The sequence below is a fragment of the Prinia subflava genome, chromosome 15 (genome assembly GCF_021018805.1).
Source record: "Prinia subflava isolate CZ2003 ecotype Zambia chromosome 15, Cam_Psub_1.2, whole genome shotgun sequence".
Classification (NCBI taxonomy): domain Eukaryota; kingdom Metazoa; phylum Chordata; class Aves; order Passeriformes; family Cisticolidae; genus Prinia; species Prinia subflava.
Genome location: NC_086261.1, coordinates 19002126 through 19026754, shown reverse-complemented (window position 1 = coordinate 19026754; position 24629 = coordinate 19002126). Strand labels below are relative to the sequence as shown.

The 24629-nt window shown below is 40.0% G+C and overlaps 1 protein-coding gene across 3 annotated transcripts in view; it reads right to left on the bottom strand.

Moving 5' to 3' along the window:
• OTUD7A (OTU deubiquitinase 7A) overlaps nt 1-22417 on the bottom strand; it is a 101951-nt gene extending 79534 nt beyond the window's left edge. For 2 of the 3 annotated variants that reach the window (XM_063413079.1, XM_063413083.1), the window contains exon 1: nt 22128-22334. The gene's annotated coding sequence lies outside the window, so the exon portion shown is untranslated. The other variant, XM_063413080.1, reaches the window with a different exon arrangement.
• Between the last annotated feature and the right edge of the window lie 2212 nt (nt 22418-24629).

Genomic DNA, 24629 nt, shown 5'->3' with positions numbered 1-24629 from the left:
AGATTTTTAGGAAGTCTTTAAGAAGTCAAGGAGCCCTTGATGCTGTTCCATGGATCAGAAAACCACCGATATCTGCTGTGTGCTGCTCACAGTTAACTGGAATTTTCCCCTGTTATTCTGTCCATGCAGTGTGCCAGTGGACAGATGGCAGCAAGGTACAAATAAGTAATGGACACAGATCAGCTGCATGATAGGGAACTTGTACATTTTTCCAGTGTATTCAGGTTTATGTCAAGAATGAGCTCATAGAAAAAGCAAGGATATTTACAAGTGCGTATAAATAAAGGAAGTATGTATTAGCATATTCCCATATACTTTCATAATTTATTTTTTTCATATACAGAAGAGGAAGGAATATTTCTTCTTTCTTGGGTTTTCTTCAATTGCAGCCACAATTAACCACATTGGAAAAAAAGGTGAAACATGCAAGTTGAGAAACATTCATACAGTGCTGTACAAAAATGAAGAAGGAAGAAAAGGGGTCAACAGTTCCAGAGCTGAAGGCTGCACATTGTCCTGCAGGAGGCTTACAGTGGTCACAGGCTTTTATGCCCATGGGCTGCCTTGAAGGGCAGTAGCTTGTGACTTCCAGCATGAACAAACTCATGCCATAAGACAGTTCCTCTGAAAAGAACATCCACAAGTTTTCTTACTCATCCAATTAGGCACACAGAATGATGTGTACACTGAGAAGCTTTTGTCTTAATTTTCCCATGAAGTGCAATGACCACAGGAATACTAAGTTTCCAGAAAACACCAAAATTGTTCTTTCAGCTGTCAAGATCTGTAATAAAAAAAATCATAAGCAGGGAACTGCAGTCAACCCACTCTGAAAACTTGGGCAAACATTGCTTTTTTACCCTGAACTAACAATGAATTGCTATTTTGAAATTTCACCAAACATAAACCAGAACAATTAAAGTTACAGGTGGACTCATATCAAAAGCAAACTGAAATATTAATTGATTAGATGTCCAACAGCCTGGACATCTAAAAAGATGTAACAGAAAGGTGTTTACTGGGAAGGTGTTACCCTTTCACTGCATTTTTCTCAAAACTGAGTATATTCTGTCATTTACTCGAGATATAAAGATAGAACTTTTTAAGGTAAATTATTAATAAAAGGTTCATCAGAGTTTTGTAATGAACAAAGGGGAAAAAAGTGAACAAGACATTTTTAAAACCAGAGTTTCGACCAATTAAATATGTTACAAATACACAATTTAAAAAATTGGCATTTCATCCTCATAAATATGAGAATAAAATTGAAGTTAAAGCAATTTAGAAGACAGTAGTGTAATTCAGGGTGTCTGGCTGCCTAGCTCTTGCATAAGACAAGCCAGTGTGCCAGTGGAGGTGCAGGTTGGATATGAGGAAGGATTTCTTCCCTGAAAGAATGGTTAAACACTGGAAAAGGTGTCCCAGAGAAGTGGTGGAGTCACCACCCCTGCAAGAGTTCAGAAAATCAACAGATGTGGCACTTCACAATACAATCAGTGAGCGTGGTGAGTTTGGTCAAAGGTTGGACTTGATTAACTTGGAGGTCTTTTCCAACATTAATACTTCTACCATTCCATTCATTTATGCTACAACATTGATTTTAGGAAGACAACCAGCACTGATTAAAAGACTTCAGCTGGTGGAAAACCCCTCAGACTCCAGATGGTTAATTAAACTTGCCACTGAAAACTTGGTCATCTGCTTGCATTCTGCTTTGTCTAGCCCCATTTTCTAAGTCATGAAGCTCATTATACCATGCCTATGCTTAAAAAGATACTCCTACTATCGTTAGTCTTTTTCTCTGTTCTGGTAGTTTTAGGCAACAATTAAATCTCCTCTTACCCTCTTTATCCTCCCATAAAATAAATAGTTAATTTTTATTTTTGCAAAGCTTGTCTTGTAAGAAGAGACAGTAGAAATTTCAGCTCTCATCTCCCATATAGGCTGATCAGTGCTCCTATAGTACTGGAAACCCACTTTCAAAAAGATACATGAGATGAGATTTACCCTTAGGCTTTAAAAAGACACTTTTACAGCTCAAGGAAGTCCCACACTGGTGCTGCAAGCAGCCAGCAGGATTGTGCAGGACGTTTGGGCAGTCAGGACAGGGACCCTGGCAGTCACCCTGCCACTCCTTTGCCATTCCCAAGTGCTCGCTGGCAGTTTGCACACTGAGAACACCATTAAATGGAATTACACGTTCACCTTGCCCGTTTGAGCCTGTGGACTGTCAGGCATGGCAAAAGGGTTTTAGCTTCAGACATTTTCTGTGTCTGGAAGTATTAGTGCAGCTCATAAGAAGACAGATTTCCTTTTCATTCATAAAGGGCTGACTAGAAAACATCCCAGTTATAAATACAGAGCTCTCTCAACTGCAGGATGTTGCCCCTCACACTTGCGTGGGTGGGCTGTGAGCCTTCACAGATCTCTGACTTCACAGAAACCTTTACTAAAAATACCTCAACAAGTTTGTGAAGGGCCTTCCTATTTAAACCAGTACCAGGCAAAACTTTCAAAGAGAATCTGCAATACAGAAAAAACCCACATCTACTGATATGGAAAAGGAACTGATGAAAAAAGCCAGTTAATCTTTAAGAACATTGTTCTATTTTGAAAAAACTCTGTTCAGATATGTCGGAAATGCTCAAGTTATAACCTTGAAACTGACACCTAATAAGTGACTTTATATTACAAGGCTGCATTGTAATAAGTAACATAAGATACTGAGCAACAAATCTAGATAAATTTTCTTTCAGCACTTCCTAACTTCTTAGTCTTTGTATTTTCAAGCATAGTCTTCTGCTAAGGTAGCCCTTGCAGTATGGATTTTTCTGGTTTTTGCTTATTGTACAAATAAATAAACTGCAGACTTTCAGAACAGTTTCTACTGTGCTGTGTGGATAACAGGCTATGCAGTTTTCAGTCAAACTGCTGGAAATATAACGTGAATTTTCATTATCAAGTAGATTCTGAAAATATCCAATTATTTTGTGTTATTGAAATAAAACCCAACAAAACTGCACAAAAAATCTGTATGTCAAAAATGATTCTACCAAGCCCCTAGAAATTGTTGTATGCAGAATGATATATATATATATAAATAAATATATATATATAGGAACTATTGATAAGAGCAGGTAACCAAACACTGGGGTACAATTAGTGGGTTTTAATTCCAGAAAGGATTAATATGTTCAGTGGCATTGCAGAAATGGATCCAAGTCTGGTTTTCTCTCTCTGAACCCCCCTGCTCTGTTCTGTTTGGTGTCAGAGCTGCCCTCAGCTCAGACACACCTCTTCCCATCTCACAAAATCAGCCTACATATTTCGTCTGCTGCCTACTGCAAAGAGGAAGAGAAATGCTGATTCTTTTTACAAAATCTGTTTATTTCCTGGCCACTCCTCTGAAGAATTGAAGGACTCATTAGATGAGATACTTCAATGTCAGAGGCAAAGCTCTTTGGACAACTGCACGAATGCTGCAATACTGACCTTGCAAAGAAAGGCTCTGGCACCCAGAGGATGTGAGTGAGACCCCAGGCTCTGCAAGTTACTTGGCTCTCAAATATTAACAAATGACAAGAACAGAAGGAGGATTTTGCTCACTGAAGATGCTGACACTGTAGATACACCGAATAGGGAGTCCCTATCACAGCCAGTCTGGCTATTCTTTAAAGCATCAGCCTCTCCGAGGGAAAAAAAAAAGAAAGGTAAAAAAAGAAAAAAACACCCAACCCCCCCAGAACCCCCAGACACTGACAAAATGAAGCACAGCAGCTTATGCCACTTGTGCAGAGGTCTTTTTATTCAATGACTGATGGGGCAAAATAACCGCAAATTTAAGTGTACCACAGACACTGTAGAAACGAAGAGATATTTTGCTAGTAGGTATCCTTCTAGTAAACTTAGGAAAGTTTAACACGACTTCTCCACTGTCTAAATAACAAAACATTTAGCATCCTGTACTGTATCTGGCAGACTCAGTTGTCTCTCTAACAGTGGACAAGACAAGCTTTTCTAGGAAAGCTGCAAAGTCAACTGTTCTTAAGCCTGGAGGGAAACTTACATTTTAGCATAAAATTAATTTTATGATGATGGCTCATAGGAGAGATTACTTAAATTCTTTTCCTTTAAATGGTAATAGGACCACGTGACAAATATCCCACAAGTAGGAATATACTGATGCAAGGAAAACCAGCTCTGGTAAAATTTGCACCAAATTAAGTCCCTCTCCCCAGCCTGTGGACACTGGATGGTGGGAAAGGGATTAACAAGGAGTCTTCTGGCTACTCACACACCTAATGTGCTCCTTTGCTGAAAACCTTGGAAATACACAGCACTCATTTCTTTAGGCCCTTACCAGAAGCCTCATTTCCCTGAACTTCAGGAAGCAAACACATCAAAAGCTGCTTGGACTTCTGATATTCCAAAAATTAACACAGCGTGCTACAGCTATGTTCTTTGCCATGTTCCCATTTTTACTGCTTTCTCATTTAGAGTGATATTAGCTGCCAAAATGTGTTTCAAGCTTGAAGACAAGAAAACACCTTCTAAAATTAACAGTAAAAGAGCCAGAGAAATAACCTTGCTGCCTTGGTGAATCAGTAACATGTGCAGAATCAGGGAATATATTACCAGAGGTGAAAATATTACTTAAAGATAAGCTGGTAAACCAAGTTACCAATGTACAGTCCCAAAAGCTTGGCCTTTGTTCCATCAACCACATTATTGAGAAAATCCTTAGAGACACAGAAAACAAAGGAACAGGAAAGGGGAGATTATGTCAAATTATGAAAGTTAACAGAAATATCATTATTATTTACAGGAAATCCTCCACTCAATTTCTAGAGAGAAAAACAAATCAAAAAAACTTCCTGAAACACAACAGTTCCTAAATCAAAGCCACTGTAGTAATATGAGTATTCTATTAGGGAGTAAGTTGCTAAATTCCTTTTCCTACTAAAAGATCCCATTTTAGAGTCCCCAAAGCTCATTACCTTTATTACTTTTCTATTACGTCCATCTTTCACTGACCACAGCCGTGGCTCAGCTTTTGGAAGGAGACAATTGTAAGTGAGCAGTGAAAAGCTGCAGATATTTTTCCAATTCCAGCTCCCAAAGCCAAGCCAAGCCTGTGTCAGGAGCAGCATCTCCCTCCGCCTCTCTTTTTGGGAGCAGCAGTTTCTGGAGTGCTGCATCCAAAGTTATTCGCTTCAGTACCTGAAGAAAGAGCTTAGCTCATCAATCAAAAGCACGTTCTCAGACACCCACAGCAAAAGCACCCCCACACACTGTAGGCAAAATGTATTTGTGCAGCAAGAAAAAGAAAATAAGGCTTTCTGACAGATGAGCAAGCTTTTTAGAAAAATAAGTCTGTTATCATTTAATTATTGGATTTGTACAACTTCTTTAACTACCTAGTTGGACAGATTGCTGTAGTACATTAGATTGAAAACTCAGTGAATTCTCTCTCAAACTCCCAGCCTAAGATGTTGCATTAAAAAATTATTCTTGCCTGAATATTACAATTGTTTTAAATTAACTGGATGACATACCAAACCAGAGTCTATTTTTGAAACCTATGGAAGGCTTTGAAACCCACAGAAAAGCAGACGGTTAAGTATTCAGTCATAAATGTATACTTGTTTATTTGAAATATTTGTTTCCCACTGCTACAAATACATTTTACAATTATTTTTGCACAGCATCCTTTCAGAAAACTACAGTACTAGGGCTTGCATTCTGGAGCTGCTTTGATTTACAGATTTTTCCCTTGGATATCTGTTGAATTCAATTCTCACTTAGCCTTAACTATCACATTCCATTCTCCAATGCATGGAATCTCCTACACCAAAGCTGACTGCCTCTCAGAAAGGCATCTCATCAAACTCAACAGCTCTTTCTAAAGAAAAAACACACCAACACAATTAGAAAACCTTTTGTTCTCAGTATTTGAAATTCTTTTGGATTGTATAATCTGGCCTATTGAAAAAGATAAACTATTCAAACTGAGTCTTAATGTATCCACCCAAAACATAGAAAATCTATGAGATGTACACCATTCATCTTGTCCTAAACTATTTTCCACATAATCTATTTACTCTCTTACCTAGAACACAACCCAAACTGGATATTACATCTGCCATCTAATACCTGTAGACCATTAATAGCATTTCTGATTAGACAGAAGTACATATTCCTCAAATAAAGCTGTATCCAATCAGCCAAGTCAAGCTACTTTGGACTTTCTAAAATGTAGAAAAGTGAAATATTGCTGCCAAAAAAAAAATTCATCAGAACTATGATAAAAAATGGTGTGAAAGGCAGCATGCTGGAACTTTAAACAACACTACTGCTTTTCTTAATTTGGAAGAAATGAAAATTATACCAGTGATTTAAGGGAAGAAGCAAGCTTTTACCCCTGATGAACTGTGAGCATTTTTTTTACTGCCTTACTTGTCCTAATCTGGGAAATGTGTAGTGGCTGTGTTCAACAGCACATGCCTGCAGGCCTCAAGTGATACCCTGGCTATGTTTCCTTGCCCTTTCACTTTTCTGACACAGGACTGCTGCTTTTTTCCTGGGGCCTTGCCCAGGAGAGGACTCATGAAAGTCACACACTTTTATCTCTGTATCTTGTGCCTTAATGACTATGCAGAATTATTGTACAGCTGTTGATATGTATAATTAAAAAAGAAAAGAAGACTGTATCAGTAACAGATCTCAGAGAACTGGCACTGCTGAGGTTGTTTATGGCTTTGGAGAGGGGGAGATGAGAGATTTTGCTGACAGTTGCACTTGGATAGCATTGGAACATGAAACAAAAATGGTTCATGAAATGTATATTAGTTTCTCCACAGCACTGGAAAATAACACTGCTCTCTTCCCAAATTACACATAAAAATAAAGAACCCTTCATGATGGCTGCTTTCTGCAGAGCTCACATAAATGGCTTCTAGCTGTCACTGTCTGGCCCAAAGCTTAATTCCAGCGAGCTGCCGAGAATAAAAGAGAGTGATTAAAGGAATACAGTGTCACTTCCAATACTGCTTTTGTGGTGTACTGGAACAATATAATAGATTAGCATCCCTAACGCATTTTGGAACTCCAATATGTGCCTGCTGTATACCCCAACCCAGAAATGTGGCTGAGAGACTTTAGTCTGTGTTTGTCTATACAGCTGGAGACTACTGGTTTCATGTAAAGCTGCACTGATCTGATTTTAATACCTCCAGCACAGAATGTGCTGGATCTGACTTCCAATGCTGAACTGCAGTAACAGGCTGAATATTGAATTGTGCTGAGTATATCAAAGACTCTTTTCCCTTCCAAAACACAAACATCTCTGTCAGTCTCTCCTCTATACAGATGTAGTAACTTTTTTTGTTTGAAGATTTTTCATGATTATGAAAGCCTAAAGATTCACTATCTATTGTAACTTTTAGTTTAAAATCCAGGCAATGATGGAAACACAGTTAACTCTAAAAAAACCATAATAAGCAACCTTTCTTTGGATAATCTATTAATTTGTTTTATTATAGAACATGTAGCACAGCTATTTGAAGAGCTCTACTGTAAGTTTCACCTAATGCAGACAGCTGCAAATTTCTAATTATATGTGGAAAAAACTCTCTGCATTCTATATCTGATTCATATTTTGCTTTTAATAAAAGGAACTACAACATCCATACCTTCTGAAGCAAAATGAGTGAAAACTGAATAAAGCAATTTGAGAAGGTCTCAAGAAAGAAAGTGCTATTCATTTTAGTATTAGGGAGAGGTTCAGAGAGATGACACTAAAGTAAGTAGGGACAGGGTGAAGCTCTTGGGTTCCAATCCAACTCTCAAATCCAATGCTCTAAATGAAAGACCAAAATTTAGAGAGACTAAATTTAGGTGTCTAAAATTAAAATGGCCTAAGGGGTCAACAGTCTGTATCTTCCAGTTTATTTAAGAAACTTTGTAGTTACTCAATGGTATGAAGAAAAAAACCCAACCCAGTCCACAAAGCTCATGCCCTAAGCTCAAGGGCCCAGGTTTAACATATAATTTGCTGTATTCTCTGCACTGATTTTCCCTAAAGTTAAAACTTTCGCCTCAGACACAGGGGTCTCTTTTCTTGTAGGATTCTGAATATCAAAACCCCTCTTCACTTGCCATGGGCAGTAATACAGCTGATTAACACATGTATTAAGCAGCTGTTCCCTTCAGTTTTTACAAATTTGGCAATTGTCTTCTATGCACTCTAGAAGCAGAGCACAGAAAAATCCTAATTCAAAACATTGATTCTATATCTGAAAAAGCAGAGTCACACCTAAGTCCCAAACCCTTGTGTGTTGTCTGTTCTTCAGTACTCTGCAAAAAGAAAGGTTTCCCTAGCTCATAGCTATGCCTGTTTAACACTGAACCTGCAGGTGTGCAGTCCTTGGGAAGCTCTGGCAGATACTCCCACATTCCCTTCCAACCTTTCCCTTTCTGGGATCCTCTAGAACTGCTCTAAATCCGTGTTGTCCTATGAATCCCATGCCTGGCAATCATAGGGCTTATACTGCTTTGTGAATAATGATCAGTCATGAAACAGTTTCTAAAATATTAATTTTCAGTACCTCTTCAGCCCTTCAAATGAAATGCCCAAAGAATGGGCAAATGCACTACTAGTATCAAAATTTGCCTTAGTGTTTGAGGGAACTAGGGCTCAAAAGGGACTAGGCTTTTTTATTTCAGAATGTAATTTGTACATATCAATGGGTCAATCCTTCAGAGACTGCATCTGTTGTGGGGATTTAGTATTTTGATGGAAAGATGTCGAGGATGTGACTCACTGGTTTTCTGAGGTTGGTGGGACATTTATGAGGTTTTTTGGTCTGATCTCCTGAAACCACTCCAGCTGTAGAACTCAGCAATGGAGTATCTCCTTAAAATTCTACAGGTCTTGTTGAACTATAGCATCCTTTTCAGAAAAGACCCCCACTCCTGATTTATAGATTCTTAACTTGTTAGATGAATATAACGAATCTGTAAAAAGTAGCAGCCTTGGACACACAGGTTGTATCTTTGTTTTCAAAGAAGCCCTGTCGTATTGCCTTTCTTCTGATGAGGAGTGAAGTTAAATGAAGAGTTTGGGTTTAAAACAACTAAAAGAAAAGGATTTCCTTTCTTGTGGTACCTAAGGTGGTGCTTCAATTGAGCAATAAGTGTATGTGGGTTTTAGAATTGTCATGACTTAAAACATACAAAATAAACATTCTGTATTTGTAAAAGTGATCACAGAGTGTGAAATATTCTTTGCTAGGACTTACTTCTTATCTATTTGCATTTTATAAATTTATACCTATAATGAAAAGCTCCTGTTGGCTTTGCTGAGCCCATGGGTAACTTCAGAGGCCTGAATGCAAAGTCAGGCTAAAGAACCAAGGCCAGGATGGAGAAGCTGCTACTGCCATGGCAAATGTTGGCACTTAGAGTATTTTACATGTCCAGAACAGTCCAGTGCCCAGGGTACCAAGTGTTTGGGGAAAAAGTCTCCTTCCTTTGCAGAATAAGCTAAGACAGCTGTTAAATTTCATGCTTAGCTGCAGAGCCCATATGTGATCACTGAAGATGAGTACCTGCCTTAAATAAAGGAGCAGGTCATTAATCTTTTGAGAGCTGTTCATGCAGTCTTTGCAAGTGCAGACGCCTTGGGGATAACACAACTTCAGTAGCAGAGCCTGCTAGCTCTTGTGTGTCAGGGTGGTGCTAATTCAAAGAAAATTAGAGCAAACTTTAACGTTTTCTACCTGAATTGTCAGCAATTTGTTTAAAATATTTCAGATCTTAACTGTTAATGAAATTACCTCTAAGATTTTATGCATCTAAAAAGCTGCAATAATAGTGCCAGAAATGAAATTAATACGCCATGGGACCTTTCCTAATGAAATTAATATGGTATTTATAACCTTTTAAAAGAGCCTTTTCACCAGTTACAGCATAAAATGAACTCCCAGGAGAATAAGATGCTCTTTCTTTTTTTGAGCTTTTATACTCCTACCTGCTTCTTTCCATAATACAGGAAATAGAAATCTTAAAATAAAAAGTAATTCTTTGACATCTTTCCATGAATTTCTAACTTTTTTTATTATTATTTGTGAACTTCAGTTTTAGATTAGTGGGGATTTTTTTAATCTGCTAGGCTGTGTTTTCCATGAGGTAGTGGAAATTATAAGTATAAAATTATTTTAATAATTTATTTAATTCATCTCCATGTCTCTCATCTCTAGGATTTTCTCTTGTTGCCAGTCATGATCTTTGCTGCCTTCTTTCCTTGGCCTCCTCTTCATTCTGAGAGTGCTACTGCTTTCAGAGAACCCTTACTTTCAACACCTCAACTCCTATTTTTCCCCAGCTGTAATAGTCAGTGCACAGAAACACAATATGTGAGCAGCCTTTTTAATTACATGTTCTGTCTCTGTGCTAGTTTGAGGACTCAGGATGTGACCCTTCTGTTTGGTCCAGGTGTCCCCAAAGTTCACAGTACAGAGTGCAGGGAATGCAGCTTCCCTCACCCACAGACCCACACACATCCCCCTCCCTGCTGCCTGTCCCCATTTGCAACTGAGCTGTTCCTCACTGCTGCACTTATGCCAAAAGCGATGTTTGCTGCTATTAGGAAAGCCTTAATTCACCTTGTCATGGTCTCTGGCCTTCCCTAACGTGAGTATCTTGCCTTTGCAGCACACTTTCACACTGAATTTCTAGGCTGCCTTGGTTCGGAAGGAATCCAAACGTGGATTGGTGCTAGAACAGGAGGCACAGCATATGACTGCCATTTTGCATTTCACATGACAATTTCAAGGTTTACTCTATGTGAAGACTTTACATAATGTGAGAACTTCCACATGTTGCAGTACTTGACATGACAAATTTCAGGTACTGCTGTAGTCCTTTAATGACACAAAAAACTCCCCTATTGACTGTGAGTGTAGAAACATACAGGTAAAATTTTTAAAAATTAAGGTGACTTAATAGTAGCAAGAAAATGTCTTTGTTCTTCTTGCAAATTTTGATAGTTTCCTCATATCTTTTCATCTGGCTTTGTGTTGATGGCCTTTATCTCTGGTGCTTCCTGCATGGTTAACGTGAGGGTGTCTCTGTGGGCTGGGGAAGGGTCACATTTCCTCTCCCTTTTCAGTGCCAGGAGTCCAGCTGGGTGCTCTCTCATGCCTGGAGGCAGTTGACCCCAGAAACAGAAAGTATGTAAATTTTTTAATGACCCTTTAAAATCAAATGCTTCTTAACTCCTATTAACCTGTCGTTGCATCTTTTGGCAGCACAATTCTACAACTTCCAATCATTCTTAACTGTAGTTTTCTAAATATTTGGAGGGTTAATACTCAGATTCTGAATTGTACTTTGTTCTTCCCTTGATAGATCTCTTAACAGGGAAGGGGGTCGGGGTGTGCAAAGCAAGGGAACTTGGCTATTAATGAAGTTACAACTTGATCTGGAAGTTTAATCATCAGGACAATAATAAACTTTTTAAAAGTACTTCATATGACCTAGAAGCTTAAATCCCATTAAAAGAAGTCATGTGATCTCTTAAGGACCTGTAGTCAGTTTTTCAACTGAGGCAAGGAGCATAGGAAACTTTTAAAACAATTTTCTCTGTATGGCTACTGATATAAAATAACTCATTTTAACCCATCTCTGAAAAAAAAACTAACCCAGATTTATCTCAAGTATTCACACGCAAAACTTAAATGTGCTATTGCAAAGCACTAACAAAAGAGCTATCAAGCCACTGGATCTCAGAGCTATAGTCTGCTTTTTGCTACATTTGGTCAACTTTATCAAATCCTGAGCCATTTGCACACAGAGGAAGACTCCAGAAGAATACACTTTGTGAATGGCTAGTAATATATTTAAAGGAAATGTGCTTATTCTTAACCAAAATATGTTTCCTGTAAATATTGTGAGATCCTGCTGCTAACTTTTTCTGTAAATACAACAAACCCTCTTGTCTTATTTAACATGCATTATTATTCAGTGACCCAATTTTACAGTGCAAGGCTTGAAGAAGAGCTGTTATATCTACAAATATGTAACACCACTACATTCCAGCCAAGCAAACAGTGGGAACGTGAAAAAGCAACACAGAAGGAGAACTGCATATTATTAGCAGTTGTCTCCATCCAGATATTTTATTAAACAGGCCTTCAGCTTTTTCTTGCCTGGCTGCTTAGGAATTCTAAAAATTAAAATAAAAAAACCCAACCAACCAACTAAGCAAAAACTCCTTGCACAACTTCCCTGGCAAATTACTGGAGGATTAGCTAATTCCCCACTTCAAAATAATTTTACAAGGTTTAAAGATTTCTACAGGTTTTCAGAAAATATTTTGGCAATTTGACAATAACTCATGCTTCTAGAACACATCCATAAACCTTCAACCACCTTTTCTTTCAGAAGTGGTGAAAGTTCCTTATAACTGTGTACATATAGGTTTATATATATCTATATCTACAGCTGCTGCATTTCATTTGCTTTGTAAGTCAAGCTAGAAGATCAAACAAAGGTCACATTTTGCATAAACAGCTGTGCAGACAGGAAAGTTCCACTTTGGCGTTTCCACCTTCACAACACTTGGTGAACCCCTGCCTGCAGCGCTCATTATCTCAAATTACAAAACTACAATTAACACCAGGTTAAATTTATCATGGTATAGCAATGAAAACAAATAAGATAACCGCAAGATGCTATAATTAGAGTTTGACTTACTAGACATTTTTGCATCTAGATCTTAGGGTTTCACTCTACTGCATTGAATCACTTTTAAAATTAGCTGCACTTAAGACCACAAAATACACAACAGTGACGAAGTTACAGGTTTCATGAAAATCCTTTCTTTTTTTCTTCCTATCCCTAAACATAATGTCTTCTCCACAGTCATATCCAAGAAAGATATGGCTTGGAGATAAAATATCACCAGAAAACACACCTATGTGGCAAACTATTTTATACAGTTACATTTCGCCCCACTTTAAAAGTGAATATACTAACGTGGCATCGTTCCAAACAGCTCAAAATAGACTTTTTTTTCATAGATATTAGTCATGACACATGTTTTAAAATATCTGGGCCTCAGTCTGCAGGTCTCTGACATGAAAGACAGCTTTATGGATTTGAACAGAGTAATGGTAACAGTGAACTAAACCCACTTGTTGTCCATCCACTCTTTTAGTATTTCAGCTCAAAATGTATTTTGCTGCCACAATGATTCCATCTGAGGTAACCTTCTGGCAGAGAAACTGAGAACTCCACAACTCAAAGGCTATTTTCTGGCCTTATTCTACTAGGAGAGAAGGCCCCTTTCAGTGGCCTGGAGGAAGTGGATGGATTTTGTATTTTTAAAGCCCCAGACCTCTTTTTCTCCATGTTCCTAAGGACCGTGACAGCTTGACTCTCAAGTAGTTTGTTGCAGAATTATTTTCTCCTCCATTGTTACGTCTCAGACCCATAGAAGACAGATGGTACACAGAAAACATCATACACGTTACTATAACCTCTATAAGAAAATAAATGGGGTAAAGCCAGTCACAGGACTATTTCTACCCTAAGTCTACACTAAAATCATGTGCTCTTCCAGTCTTAACCTCACGAAAACAATGCAACTTTTTATGAAAGTAAACTTCATTCTGAAATCCAAAGAAGGATATTTCACATGTTTCTTTCTGTAAAGATACATTTAATGACAACCAAAAGGTTTCAGAGATATCTTCTCTCATGTGTACATATCTCTCTATTTATATGGATAGGAAAATATTTTATCTTAAATATGAGAGGCATGTGGTATGAAACCTAAGAACTGAATAGCTCTTGAAGGGGCCATTTCTCATGTAAAGCATATTTTAGGAGACAAAACTGGAGGAAGGACAATGATGACAGCTCTGTTTCTCAAATTCTACATCAAAGAAAGTCAAGAGATTATCAGCTAGATGCAAACATGTCATCAACTCCAGACACTTAGAACTGAGCTGCTCAGGCTGAGTGAGCGCTCATCTCTGGTGGTAGCAAAAGATAATGATTTATATTTTCATGCTAATTGACGTCTACACTTTGCAGCCTTGTGTGCTCATAACCAAGCACCTGATCTGCGTTAGCACTGAGGGGGAGCAGCCAGCAAGACCTCAGCTAGAAGCACATGCATCAGGTTTGCCAGGGTGAGTACATAATGCTGATCTGCAGACCCAGAATGTCACCTTTCTGAAGTCACAGTGCTACCAAGCCTCATGAATATCACCTTTCTGAAGTCACAGTGCCACCAAGCCTCATGAATATCACCTTTCTGAAGTCACAGTGCTACCAAGCCTCATGAATATCACCTTTCTGAAGTCACAGTGCTACCAAGCCTCATGAATATCACCTTTCTGAAGTCACAGTGCTACCAAGCCTCATGAATATCACCTTTCTGAAGTCACAGTGCTACCAAGCCTCATGAGCAACACATCACAGCAGTGAGGGGCATGTGCCAGTGAGTGCCACAGGCTTGCTTTAAAGATTCCTCATGTGTAATAAGTAATTAACAGTTTGTAGCGTGTGTTTTTAACCACAAAACCAATTCAAATAGACTTGGACCCTACTAAAAAATTCTTATTAATTCTCCCCAAGTACTGAGATACAGTTTCCACCTACTAGCCAGTGTTTGACACATCCTCCTCTGCCAATCACAGGGATGCTCCCTCTGAAAGGTAAGAGAACAGTATTTGGGATGGGTCAAGCAACAGGAAACAGAAATATCTCCTGTTACAAAGATGATGAAGCCCAGGGAGAGACAACGTAACAATTATTGTTACAATCAACACAGCTCTAGATTTATGATGCTGCTCTTTCTTCTGCGTGGGCTTTTATCTGTCAATGTCAGAAGAAATTTTGAACAATGCAGAATTATAAAAACGTAAACTGTGTTGCCCAGCAGACAATACAGATCTCTACATGGAGTTCCTTCAAGAGAACCTTCATATAACATTTTTTCACAACATTTTATTTCCTTTTATTCTTGCCACGAAAAGGCATCCTTTTAATAATCCTGATTAAATTCTGCTTTGAGCATTTACAGCCTGACTATCCACTAATGAATATCTATCTTTATATTTCCAGCCCAAAACTGTTACACAGTCTTTATCTACTAAGCATGCCCAGGTTGGAATGCCAGAGCAGAGTGACCATACACAGTGAGAGAAATATGAGAGAAAGAGCAAACCAGCAAAGCGCTTCTGGGTGCCTCTCAGAAAAGGAGGATTACTCAAATGAATGCAAGCAGATTTTGCTACTTTATTTGAAACTGTCTTGAAGTATTGAGCAGTGAACTGAACAACACAAACATCTAAGAAAACTTCAATTATGAACATAGATGTGAGTTCTGTATATCTGAGGCCCATGTGCATTCATACAGAGAAACCTGAAAGAATAAACTGACTATTTCTGAGGAACACTTGGCTTCTACAGTTCTCGTCAGCCACTAAGACATTCCCAACTATAAGACTCAAAAACTCCTTCCTTCACACAGGTCTTCTTTCAATACAGAAGAGACACTGCAAAAAGTCCAGTAGTAGAATATCTGATTTTTTTCACCTGCCTCCTGAGATATCAAAACTATACAGGATAAGAAACAGTGAGAGTAGGTAATAAGGCCTCAAATCTCTGTGGAAAACTGTCACTAAAACCTGGAAATGCCACCCTCCATGGCTTATCATTGGCATGCCTTCCCACAATTGCATTTTGAACCTTGCTTTCTATGATTGTTGAAAAACCAAACATGAAATACCAACACTGATATAAATTTCAGCTGTCATGATTTTTCATTTAAATCCTGAATTTTCAGGTTAACTTCACAATCTCCAGTTATAATCCCCTTCTCGTAAATGCATGGTACTCAAGGGTAATGAAAAAGGATACCATTTTTAATGGGAATTTCTTACCAATAAACAGCCTCAATTTAGCAAAGTGCAAACAGTGTATCAATCTGATTTTGTTTAACCTTATCCTTGTTGCTTTTTTCCATTATATATTACTTCTGTTAATTTGTTCTGAAGGAGAGCTTGTCTCCAGCTGTACTTGCCAGAACAGATGCACGTACCATACTATCTGAATCTTTCCCACATGTGAACTTTATCTGCAGGTTATATATTGTCATTCTTTCTGCTGAAATTACATAAATCTGCCTTTCCTTTAAACCACTTGTACTCTTCCAGAGACAAATATGTGAAGAGTTAGTTAGAGGGACATGGAGGTGATTTCATTGCTTCACACTTAATTATAGTTTGCTAGATCAATACTTTATTTACACTAAAACAATCGTGTCTCATTACCATCATGTTATTGAATACACCTGTATGTCCTCTTTAGGAGAATTAACAATGTAACAGCTCTAAGACTTAAAATAGAAGCTACTGGGATATTAAATATTCTCAGGTAAGAGATGGCAGATCTGAAAGTGAACCTGACTCATCCATGTGCAATGCTTCGGTCTGGGTTCTGTTCTCAGGTAAGTTATTCTGATTAGAGAAAGTCTGTTATCACCTCTGTATCTAAGTGTACAGCTTGATAGTCTGTGTTTACTGCTACTGTCTGCTGCCAGCACAGGGTGAATCCAGGTAATAAAGCTCAAGTTCACCACCATCAAGCAATTGTCCTTTACACTGATCTCAGCACTAAGAGGGAAAACTACTTAACACAGAATAAAAGCTCCTTTGCTCTGCCTCAGAAACTTTGCAGGCAATATAAGTGTTTGCACAGAAATTTAACAGACAGATAGGTCTGGGTTCACCCATGTCCTTGCTTAGCAACATCCTACAGGGTGTAAGTACCCACAGTCACTAATCAGTAATAGTGAAATGACTCATTCCAACCAGAGACAGAGCAGCGTAAGCCAGGCACTGCTTCTTGCACTTTGTTTCTTGCTACAATAGATCACAATAAAAAAGAGAAAAGCTAAGCCAGTAAAGACATGAGTGTTATATGATGTTATTTGGCATTCTTGTACTCAAGATTTGCGTAGTTCCAGACAGACAAAACCCTTGACAAAGTCAGGCTCCCAAATTAAGGTTACTGTGTCTGTGTAGACACTGGCTATGGGACACAGTCCCAGCCCTTGTTTGCTTTTGAAGGAAATGGTACTTACTGTACTATTTAGAAAGTAAATACAATGGAAAAAACTAAAGTGACTTAACAACAAATATCAGCTCTGTAAGAAAGGTCTCATACCCCAGTGCCCTTGTTCTTGGGACTAGAAGTCTTCTGTGGGATGACTAAATCGTCAGTCACTCATGCATTTAATGTCTCGGCAGTACCAATGCAACAACCTGAGCCCGGTCTGCTGTGTAATACACAGGAATTCATTCAGCATGTTTTTCAATCAGGAATATAACATCAGCACTTTCATTCCTGTTTAGGTGCTGAAACATAAAAGACAGAAAACCAGAGAATTTTTCATTCAGATTTCCTAATAGGCACTGATTATTTTACCAGTTTCTATGGCACTATCTCCATGGCAGCTAGCCATTTTAATCAAAGGCATTCGAACACATTTCTGATAACATCACACTATTACATCTCCTGGTCACAAGCAGCAGTAACCACTTTGTACATTTCCATAGGACAGAGGCCATGAATGTCAGCAGACATCAGGATTAGAAATGTGATATTTCAAGCATCTAATTAAAGAACAAGTTCTCAGTGTTCCTTACTCTAATTCTGAAAACAATAGTGGAAATATAACCACTGTGACCAAAATGACAATCAAAATTCTTCCACAGCTTGCTCAGTTTCTACATGGGTTTTACCCCTTCTTTGATTAACTACTCAATGCAAATGATTACTCAGCAGATCCCTAAGAGAATGTGCAAGTGAAAAAAATCCCTGTAGAGAACTGAGCATCTGCAAAACACTGACAGATAAAAATAGCTACTTTACCCTTTGTACAAACCCCCCATACTTTGTTCTGTGTACAGGCTAAATTGATGCATTGCATACAAGACTGAAATCATGAGCAGAGAGCAGCAAAACTCAGGGTTCTGACCAGAGGAATCTTCAACGTACAATGGAAGCATTCCAATTTTACTAAATATATCATAAAGCATTTGCAAATACACTCAATCTGAAAAATGCCCTGCAAGTATTGAAAAATACTTCCAGCAACAGCAATCCTTCATGTCATCTACAAAATACATAAGAAAATACATTTTCAAACTAACTTAGAGCAAATTCATACTTTTGTCTTCAGATTTCTGTTTTTTTTACTGAAAATGTATTTCAAAAGGCTGAGATACTCTAAATAAATGAATTTATAAGCCCTTCTAATAAAAGCTAATAAGCAAGATGAAGAAATTCTCTATTTCAGGCCTAAAGCTTTTCAAAGGGTCCATCCAAGAGATATTAAATAAATGCAGATGATGTCAATAATCCACAGTAAAACACTACGGCTAAAAATCACTGGTATAACAGCATCCTAAAATAGACAACACCGACCTCAAATAGAAGAACAAGAAACTTAAGTAAACTGACAATGAGACTTGAAATACACTACAATTAGCTTTGTCTTTTCAAACTACTTAAACTCAGAAATAATCACAGAAAGTGATGCTAGGAGAACAACATGAAAACACAACAGTAAGTCCTTCATATCTCCAGTACTTCCATGCTTGTCAGATTTACAATTTTTATTTGGGGAAGGACAACAAAAAGAATGTCTAGAAAATATCTGACAAGTGAAAGTGTTGTACTGTTACATCTACAGGTATATACTAATTAATCTGCCCTTAAAATAAAACCAATCAATTACCACCTAGGATTTGAGACCAGTTCTGCCATCTTACTCAGCTTCTCTGTTTTCTGTCATGCTTTGCCTTAGGAAAACAATGATAAAGAAATACAGGAAAATGCAATATAATATCCATGCAATATCTATTCCACACCTCAACTGGTAAACTACTTTTGTTTAAGTCTATACAGCTGAATTTTCAGACCATCTAAGCAGCCAGGTTAATCTCCCAGTCTTTTGATTAGGGCCATCTGATTCATTTTTTAGAAGGCCCACATACTGTTCAGTCTCTGCTTTAGTCTAAATATCTATGAATGCTTGTACAGTCATATCAATGATAAATGAACCAGTAGAATATAAAATCAACAACAACAACAAAGCCTTTTCTATTTTCAGTCCTCAATTTACGAACAGTTGCACCTGGTATTTTAAGCTTATCTTTGCTTAATTAAAAGTTTATGTTTAATTTTTGCTTAATATGAATCCCAAGATATCTTACAAAAGTTGAGTCAAAAGGAGCTTCAAATTTCACTATGTTTTTGAAATGCCGAAAATATTAAACAGCAGGAGACTTCATTAAAAACTGCAAGATATGAAGTGTAGACTATCTGGAAACAAACATTCTGCTAGTTCCCTTAGTCCTTTCCTTCTCTCAGGTCTAACTTTCTCTCCTGTGTAATTTAATATATAATTATGCCTTGCCAGTGTTCTCCTCCTCCCATGAAGACTACAGAGGGTTACTGTGTCTAAAGGCAGTAACAGGGAAAATAACAGTATGTGACAGCACAATGATAAATGCATTTTTTTAATTCTTGAGTTTATGCAGTACAAATATAACAAATTTAATAAAATCACTCTTTTCCCCCAAATAACACAGGTGTAATACCAATGAACTCATACAAGACTCTAAATAATCTGAAAACACGCCAGGGATTATATATAAAACATACAGTTTTAATTTAAATTAGATGTTCTATGTATAGTACTGGTTAAAACCTAGAATACCTAATTTTTAAATAAGTAACACAAAGGACAACTATGGCAACAATCAGCACAGTGGCTGCACAGTAATATCAGTCAGTGTTGACAGCCTGCACGTGTGCAGCTCTGTGAAATCCCTTACCTGGAGTCCCACTCACTGACTGGCCTTTTTGCTGAGTCTGCCAACACGACAATCAGAGATGTGCCAGGGCAGGGAAAGAGGCAGAGTTAGGATTACTAGGGAAGGATAAGTACCTTTCTACCTGCTCATTCCAAGCTTCCTTGGGTCTGTAACATCCAGCCACCATCACCATTACATGAATTTGTATAAACCAAGACTAAAATCTTCTAAAATCCATTGGCAAAAAAACCCCAAACCAACAAACCAACCTCTTCCAAAACCAGGTAGTTATGATTAAGCAATCAGTTACTTCTGCACTATACATGCACAAAAATATGACTCTGTAAGACCTGATCCCTACCCAGCCTCATTCCCTTGACAGTTATACCTGAATTAAGCTGAAGATTAACAGTTTCATGTAAAAACTACAGACATGAAAATGTAGTATCACAAAAGAACCAGCCTCACAAAGGTGTCACTGCTGCCCCATGTCACACCACGACTGCTGCTGTGTGGGCACGCACAGCCCACAGAGGTTCTGTACTCCACGCAATGTTACAGCTTCAGCAAAAGCATACAGCCCTGTAATAGAAAGTGTTCCAGGCACTGATATCCATCTATATTCCAGATTCAAATGGGAAAAGTCTAGCTTGCCCCTGTGTGAGCAGCACAGTCATACCAGGGAAAAATCTGGCCTCCATCCATAGAAAGGAGACCATTTAGTCAATTCACACCAACAGCAGAAAACAGAGCCAGATCCAGCCTCAACAGCTAACACACTCATATTTTAATAACAGATTGTAAATAACAAAACAACACTTTTCCTATCAACAGCAGTTTCAATTCCAGAAGCTTAATACAATTTGCTTTAAATCTGTGCCATAGCAACCTTTATTAAAGTCAATGTCATCTGTAAGGACTGAGTTAAAATAAAATGTGGGCCAAATTTATCAGACATTAGTTCTCTTTAATACAGAGCTCAGAACAGTGACTGTGTGCCATCCTAGATATGGTACGGGTTGCATACGTTGCAACCAGCAACATATTTTAAACCAGGCCTTTCCAAAATACTTTCCCTGATCATCAGTTTTGAGTATTTGTCTGAGATGGTGAAGGTCAAATGAAAACTGTGAAAGGTTTCATTCTGTTTACATTAAATTTATATCCATATGCTACAAAATGCAGCACTGTTCAGGCCTAGGGAGAGAAGCCTCAAGAGTTGATTAAAATATGACAGTGTTTTAGCTGGTCAATTTAAAGGCACATGCAAGGGACAGCAGGAGAGACCATTCCCTCTGGCTGTGGGAGCTGTGTATGCCCATGTAGCCATGAATATCACTGTGTGTGTGAGACACGGAGCAGCAATGAGGAACTCACTGTGACAGAACTACAGCAGAAGTAGTCAACAAATTTATTCTTTTATTTTCAGCACTGGCTCATAGGGCACGCTGCATCTTTATGTCAGATAGGTACCGAAGGAGTCTCCAGAAAGCGCTGAGAACAGACATATTCCTACAACCTCCAGGGTAAGCGTAGGGGTAGTGAGCTTTTTAAATTTAGATTATGTAAGGTCGTGTGCTTCCCTGCATTATGTTTTATATGCACATTAAATCTCACTGCACTATATCGGACCCTGTGAACTCCTAATGAGCATTATTCACACAAACCCAGACAGATGCCCTTTTGTAGCTGTTTTAGAAGGAGAACAAATATCATATGTACGTCTAATAGTCATCGAATGAGGTCAATCCCCCCAAATGTCCTGACACGGTCCAAGAAGCACAGAAGGATATACCACCTGCCCGAATCGGCCTCTTGCCCAAGCAGCACCGAACCACCCGGCCAGCGAACGGGCTCCTTGTACCGGCTGAAGCCGCGAATGCAGGAGGGAAGCGAGTCTGCAATGCAGAAGCCCTTCCCGGAGCTCATCAATGAGCCGGGGGAGACGGGGCGGGGGCAGAGCCGGCAGCCCTACCCGCATCCCCGCCACGACAACCCGAGGCGCGGGGCGGGAGGCGTTTCTGGACGCCGGCTTTGCCCTTACGGGCTGCGGCCGAGGGCGCTGCCCCCCGGCTGTCCGCCCGCAGCTCGGCACAGCGGGACCTTCTGCGGGCAGCCCGCGGGCAAGGACACGGCAGCGGCCGGGCCCACCTGTGCCACCTGCGCCCGTGACACCGGCCCGCCCGCCGCTCGCAGCCCGGGCGCGGGAGGAGGAGTAGCAGCCCTTACCTGCTCCCGCTGCTCCTCCCGCAAGCCCTCGCTACCCGAGCTCCATCTTCCTCCGGCCGGGAGGGGGAAGGGGGGAGGGAGTCAACCCAGCGCTGCCGTCCCCCCCCAGCTGCCGCTTTCCGTCACCGCTGTCCCCCCGCCCGCGCTGCCCGGCGCAGCGGCCGCCTCTCGCCCGCCCTGCAGACGGCACCGGCAGACGGAAAGCGAGACCCACCTCCCGCCGCCGCCGCCTCCTTCCCATGAAGTCACCGGCCGCAGGGCCCTCCCTCCCCTGGCTGCCCGCAGCGGCCCGGGGAGCCGCGCTCCGCCCCGCTCCGCCCCCGCGGCAGCCGCGCCGAGCCCCCGGCACAGCCCTGCCCGCGGCCGCCGCCTCCCTCCCGCCACGGCGCTGGGCGAGCGCGGCCTCGGCGCTCCCGGACGGTGCCGGCGCCGAAGCTCGGCCGGGAACGGTGCCCAGCCCCCTGCACCACGAGCGCTCCTCCGCCCCGCGATGTCCCGCGGCAGAGGGAGATGGGAAGCGTTGCTTCCTTTCCGTTTCCATCCTCGCTCTGGCAATCACCGTGCCCCGGTTTGCTCACTGCAAAGCGGGGTACATTACAGTAAGTTACTGCTTTCGCTGTGTCTTCTATTTCGACACCAAAGTCTACTGCAGGCTACAGTAACTTCTCAACTAACCTGGTTCCAGCTATTCCCGTGTGCACACAGGTGTGTTCCATCTCACTCGGTTCCATCTACCTCCCCCACACCAAAGGAGTCTTTCACTGTCACTCTTCCAATAACATCAGAGTTAAAAAGGAAGTGGATTAAGGAATATGCCTCTAGAATTAAGCACTCCTTTTTTTCTCTTACTATGACAAAACTGGAAACATGCAAGACTAAGAACAAGGCAAAATATGTGAGATAGAAGGGGAAAAAAACCACAGGTGTACCTATTCAAGAAAGGCCTCCTTATTTAGAAACACCAAGAATTCTCACCTGAAATCAGTCTGCTACAGATGACGTGCAATCAGCGACAGACACAGCAACCCCAAATCACTAAGAAACCCCAGCTGTAAACAATGTAATATATTTTGCACCAACACACCCAAAGAAGTACCTTTGGTGACACATGAAGACAGTTTTGCAGATACACATTTTCATATCATAAACAAGTGAAGGTTGATGGTTAGAGAAGAAAACCACATCTAGTTCTCTGATAGAACCCCAACATCCGTTTAGAATACTGCTGAAACCCCCAAAAGAATCTCATGTTCAAAAAATATTTCCTTCTGTAGCTAATGTGAAGGACAGGAAAAAAACATTCGAAAAAGTTCCCAACAGTTGTACATATAACCTTTTCCTGTAAATGCACTGAGCTTCTGGCAAACCATGACAGGCAAAAACCAAAACAGTTTTGTCCAATATTGTTTTGGGCCTGCATAAAATGAACTCTCACATTCTCTATTCTCCTTAGCGAAATTCTTTAGCTCATGATTGAAGATTACTTCAAAAACCAAAAAATCCATGAGCAGAGCAGTTCCTTGGTTTCTTCACCAGTACAAAGTCCAGCATTTTTTAAATGTGGCAAAGAAAAATAAAATACGAAATGTATGGATAACACACTCAAAAAAGAACCATAATTACAGAAAGACATACTTTTTTCTTTTCCTTGATGTGACTGTCTATACAGATTGTCCGACAGGGACAGGTCATTCCCAGCCCGTGAGAGTTCTGTCTATAAAAGAAAGGACAGCTTAGCAGAGTTTTGCTGAAAGCTCTAGTCCATTTGCCTTGCACAGGAAATTAATTAGTGAGTATGTGACCCTCAGGTGGCTGCTCTAGAGGTCTCAGGACTGAAGATACTCTAAAAGTAATCAGAGAAGCTATATAGTGCCAGATATTCAAACACTGTGATCTGAAGGCTCTAGTTAGCCAAGTGGTGACACAGAGCTGGGGACTCATTTCCATGGTCACCGCAAAGGGAGTGGCCACTTGTCTGTCTGTCAGGCAAAGCCAGGGATGCCAGCAAAACCCTGAAGGGCTTGGCAAAGGAAAGGCTGGCCAGGCTCATGCGAGAAGAGGCTATCCTTTGAGGCCTGAAACCAAAGTCACAGGTCTCCTGGATTAGGGAGCAGAGGTAACAGTTCCTCATTCTTCATCTTTTCTACCTACAAGCAAAGCTTTATTTTATGCCACCATTATGGGAAAACAAACATGTTTCTAACAAAGTCCCAGATGAAGTGTGAAAATGCAGAGATGCTAGATTTAGATGAAATATACTTTGAGGCCATTACATTCTGCCTCCATGGAAGTGGCAGTATCTCCAACAACAGCAGTGTGAACAGATTCTACAAACAAAATTCTCTAGACTAAAGCGATGCAACAAACACTGCAATGTGTCACCTGAACATCTTCCTCCTCTTCAAATGAGACAGCAGGTTGCAGTAGTCCACAAAGATGAGGAGCCCAGAGATCAGTGTCATTCAGAGACCTTAAACTTCGAGGCTACAAGAGAAGGGAAGC